General features: G+C 45.7%; 1 pseudogene; it reads left to right on the forward strand.

The window, feature by feature from the left end:
- Positions 1–204: 204 nt before the first annotated feature.
- LOC106610924 (methylmalonate-semialdehyde dehydrogenase [acylating], mitochondrial-like) lies at positions 205–5,007 on the forward strand (annotated as a pseudogene).
- The last annotated feature ends 320 nt before the right edge of the window (positions 5,008–5,327 follow it).

Raw genomic sequence — 5,327 nt, forward strand, 5'->3', positions numbered from 1 at the left:
TGCCGCTGCACTTTGCAGTAAGGTGCAGCTACAATGTCTGCTTAGCCGGTTAACCAGTTAAGTGAGCTTTGACTTTCAGCAATAAGAAGGTTAAAGGCCCATTACTATTATGTAAAAAAAGCTTGACTTTTGAGTGTATATATTGTTGTGCTGTTTTCTTGACATTTATCTCCAGTTATAATTCTCAAGCATGCTTTTGCATGAATGTTCAAAGGTCAGTTAGCTGACACTGCTCGTTTGGCCTTTTGCTTTCAGTTTGATTATCATAGAGGTTTAGAATGACTCTTGAGAGCATTCCTCTCAGACATTCCTCTAGATGGCCATCTTTTTGATGAAATGGCTCCAAATGGTGGTTTGTCAGTTGTCCGATCATAATGTGTTGAAGTTATCTGCTCAAGCTCAGCACACAGCTCATAACAGTCAAATAGTTTTGTTTTATAATCAGATTGCAGTTCACCCACTAATGTATTCTTCCCTCTGACTGTCACAGGCCTCCAATGAGGTGATAGCTTGTGTCCCCAAGGCTACACAGGATGAGATGCTGGCTGCTGTGGACTCCTGCTCACAAGCCTACTGCTCCTGGTCTGAAACCTCCATTTTGGCGCACCAACAGATCTTTGTGCACTATCAGCAGCTTATTAAGGACAACATTGTAAGTCTGTAACACCTCAGGGATAAGAACCTGTTCTGAAGTACAATACAATCCTGAGTGGTGCAGCGGTTTAAGGCACTGCATCTCAGTGCAAGAGGCTTCACCATAGTACCTGGTTCGAATCCAGGCTGTATCACATCCGGCCGTGATTGGGAGTCCCATAGGGCGGCGCCAAATTGGCCCAGCGTCCGGGTTTGGTCGGAGTAGGTCGTCAGTATAAATAAGAATTTGTTCTTAACTGACTTGCCTAGTTAAATTTAAATAAAATAAACAGAAGCGAAGGTAAAATCTCATCCACTCTTCATTGCACGTTTAGCAACATGAACTTGGCACATTGTTTTTGTCATATTATGGGGTTTAAAGACTACCCCTGCATGCCCTAGCACTATCATTTGAAACATTTATTCCCTACATATTTAGCATGCCTCTATACAATTGGTTTACCCTTACTGTTGCTCGGGTTGACTTTAATGCAAGTTACTAATTTTAAATTAGGAAGCTGATTTGGTGTGTGTGTTGACTCATGGTGTGTGTCTTGTTACAGAAAGAGCTTGCCAGGAGAATTTACTCTGGAGAAGGGCGAGACCCTGGCAGATGCAGAGGGGGATGTGTTCAGAGGATTGCATAAGTCTCATGTGCACCAGCCTTTCCGAAGGGAAATATTTGGGGATATGGTTTACAAGCTTCTGTGGATACTTGTGATGCAGCCAAGGAAATGGTTAATCTTTCCACTAGTGACCTAGACATTTAAATAATGTAAAGAGATCTTGGGTCTATCGCTTGTGACAGTCTCCATGTGAAGGATAGTGACACACATTCTGACTGACTCAGCTCTTCTCTCTCTCTCTGACGAACATCCACTTCCGTCTCCAGAGGTGGTAGCATTCCGCTACACCCGCAGTAACATCTGCTAAATATGTGTATGTGACCAATACAATTTGATTTGGTAGAGCACACATGCAGCATCAACTCCCTGATGCTGAGGAAGACCCTCCATCACCAAAAGATGCCGCCTGCCCATCGGGCTGTGTGCCGGCATCGCCCCTTCAACTTCCCCGCCATGATCCCTCTGTGGATGTTCCCCGTTGGCATGGCGTGTTGCAACACCTACCTGCTGAAGCCCTCAGAGATGGTGCCAGCCTGCACCATGCTCTTGGCCAAGATGCTGCAGGATGCTGGGATGCCATACGGGACCCTGAACATCATCCATGGCCGGCAGGACGGTAAGAGAATAGCTACATGCCTGCTGTTCTCTTGAGATATATCTGGAGGCATTACTAATGTGATTTGAATTATTCAATGTGTCTCTATGCTTTGATTCTCATGCATTTACATCGTTGTTGTATTACGAAGTGCAGAGATTATGAATTGGCCTGTCAGTGCTCAATCTAAAATAAGTCCCTGTCTTTCCCAGCTGTATACCTTAACTGTGATCATCCAGCCATCAGCTTTGTGGGCTCCAACCAAGCTGGAGAGTACATCTATGAGAGGGGATCCAAAAACGGCAAGAGTACAGTCCAACATGGCGAGTCTGACATACATATGGTGTTTCTAGAAATAAACAGAGGGTGGCGGTGTTGGCTTAGAAACGGTTGTTGAAGGATGTCCTCTCTGCTTCTCTTCTCCAATTTGGCTGATTAGCTGTACAGCTGGAACAGGGATTGAGCCAGACAGCCAGTTACACACTTTGTGGAAATTAGTCTAATCTTTTTTAACACATTTCCACAATTATTATCTACAAATGAAATGCACTGATATAATTTAAAACACTTACAATATTGTACTTATTATTGTTTGCTCACTAAAGTTCTTTAAGAGGATGAACTTTCGAGACCATCTCTGTTTGAATCTGCATTCAACCACAATGAAGACATGATGTAATGGGCTTTTACTTGAATTGGATCTCTCTCCTTGGTATTTAGGTCAAGGGACAGGAGGCTAAACATTTCCCCCTTATGCTCTGCTGTAGGGAGCAAAGAACCATGGTGTGGTGATGCCTGATGCCAATAAGGAGAAGACTTTGAACCAGCTGGTGGGTGCAGTGTTCGGGGAACCAGAACAGCGCTGCATGGCCCTCTCCACAGCCATCCTGGTGGGCGAGGCCCTCAGCTGGCTGCCTGAACTGGTGGAACGTGCCAAGGCTCTGCGCGTTAACGCAGGTACCCCACCCTCTCACCCTGCTCACACCTCCCACCCTATCCAGCCCTAATGGGCCCTCTGCTTAGTCCTCTTAAAGCCACCCACGCAGCCCTAACCACGTTTCGTCTCTTTGCTGTACCATAACTTCAGATGGGGCTGAGCTGGGAGAGAGGGCTTGTTGAGTCACTCATGCTGCAAATTTGCGGTGGCATTTGCACCCAACACTTAAGAGTAGCTCAGAGCATCAAGTCTTTGTGAAAGGAAGTTGTTGGGGAGAAGAATGAATGATGCCCCTTATTTGCAATGATATACTCTCTAATTTGTGTGGCTGCATTTAAACAGCCATTTTAGAGGGAGTGCTGCTGGGTGCCCCTCACCCTGGCTGGGCTTTTGAGTGTTTATGTGTGGCTGAAGGGGTATTTGTGTGAATGTGTGTGGCTGTAAGGGAGTTCTCACTGCAGGTTATTTTCGGAAACCCTCTCGGGGGACAAGGTGTGAGTGGACGTGGGGCCCCTGACCTCTCAGGCCAAGGAGAGGGTCAACAGCCTGATCCAGAGTGGGGTGGATGAGGGAGCCCAGCTGCTGCTCGACGGCATGAACGTCAAAGTCGAGGGCTATGAGAACGGCAACTTTTTGGGTCCAACCATCATCGGCATTGTCACAGTAAGTTTTTGTGTGCTTGAAGATGACAAGCTGTAATGCCAAAAATTATGTTCATTTCTGTGCAAATCCTGAATCTGTCATTTTCATTTTCTCTTAGCCCCAGATGAAGTGCTATACTGAGGAGGTCTCTGGACCTGTTCTGGTGGTCCTGGAGGCTGAGTCTTTAGATGATGCCATCAGCCTGGTCAACAGTAACCCCTATGGCAACAGCACAGCTATCTTCACCACAAACGCAGCCACAGCATGCAAATACACTCACGAGGTGGACGTAGGCCAGGTGAGTGGCTGTGGACCCCTGTGTGTGTCCCTATGTCCTGGGAAAATGGAGCCATTCATATCCCTCTGCCATGTCTATACCTTAAACAAGGAGGACATCGCACCTCTGTTCTAAAACATACACTCAACAATAATTATTTTCCATGAAAAGTATAGCCTTGTTTGCTTCTGCTCTAAAACCAACTCTTCTGCCCCTCACCACCTGGCCCCATGTGGACTACAAATAGCTATAGCAAATATGTGCCTTTTTAATCAAAACAGGGGGACATAGAAAGACATTTTCCTGGTAGGATTATAGGAGAGAATCTTAAATTAAACTCAAAAGGGATTCCTTAGGACCTGTTAAATATTTAAAGCATAAATATGGCCCGACTTTACCCTATTTGTTTGCGGGCCTCAGCTATACTCAGTGTTTTCTCTTCACATGACGGAGGATGCCGTGTAGGGCAGGCCATGTGCTGTAATCGCCTACAAACCTTGCTGTAACAAAAGCCTCATCTTTTTTCGCTCCTTCAGCCAAAAGGCTTGACTCCAGTGTCCAAAATTACTCCTGCTTTTTCAAACATTGTCGACCAACCATGCGTTTCCAGTGGCCTCAAAAACAACATGTTTTGTTTAGTACTTCTGTCCCTCTGGCACGCAACTTTTTCAACACTGAACACAAGCAATGGTTTTCGGTTTGATGTAACTAATTTCATGCATTTGGTACACCTTCCTCTCCCAGAGTTACTCATCCAGTTGCTCTGATCCTGTTTGAGTCAACAGCTTGCATTTCCAGTGCAGTAATGAAAGTTTGTGTTTTTCAGATTGGGATAAATGTTCCTATCCCTGTTCCTCTGCCCATGTTCTCCTTCGCTGGCTCACGAGGTTCTTTCAGAGGAGACACAAACTTCTACGGCAAACGAGTATCAGTTGACGTAAGGTAGACAAACAGGAATTTATGCTGGGCAATTTCCACATGAAGGTTGGAGTTTCTGTGGCTGACTAGTGATGTAAACCACTCGGTCCTCTTAACTAATGATAACTGGTCAAAGCCAACTGTCTTCAGTCTAGATTTTCAGCTTCGTTTAATGTTCTCAGTGATGTAATATGGTCATGATGCCACATATATAGTTACAGAGCAGCATATTATAGTTGTCTTCTCTACTTTACATTTACATTACATTACATTTAAGTCATTTAGCAGACGCTCTTATCCAGAGCGACTTACAAATTGGTGCATTCACCTTATGATATCCAGTGGAACAACCACTTTACAATAGTGCATCTAAATCTTTTAAGGGGGGGGTTAGAAGGATTACTTTATCCTATCCTAGGTATTCCTTAAAGAGGTGGGGTTTCAGGTGTCTCCGGAAGGTGGTGATTGACTCCGCTGTCCTGGCGTCGTGAGGGAGCTTGTTCCACCATTGGGGTGCCAGAGCAGCGAACAGTTTTGACTGGGCTGAGCGGGAACTGTGCTTCCTCAGAGGTAGGGGGGCCAGCAGGCCAGAGGTGGATGAACGCAGTGCCCTTGTTTGGGTGTAGGGCCTGATCATAGCCTGAAGGTATGGAGGTGCCGTTCCCTTCACAGCTCCGTAGGCAATCACCATGGTCTTGT

This window comes from Salmo salar, chromosome ssa09, assembly GCF_905237065.1.
Source record: "Salmo salar chromosome ssa09, Ssal_v3.1, whole genome shotgun sequence".
In the NCBI taxonomy this organism is placed as follows: domain Eukaryota; kingdom Metazoa; phylum Chordata; class Actinopteri; order Salmoniformes; family Salmonidae; genus Salmo; species Salmo salar.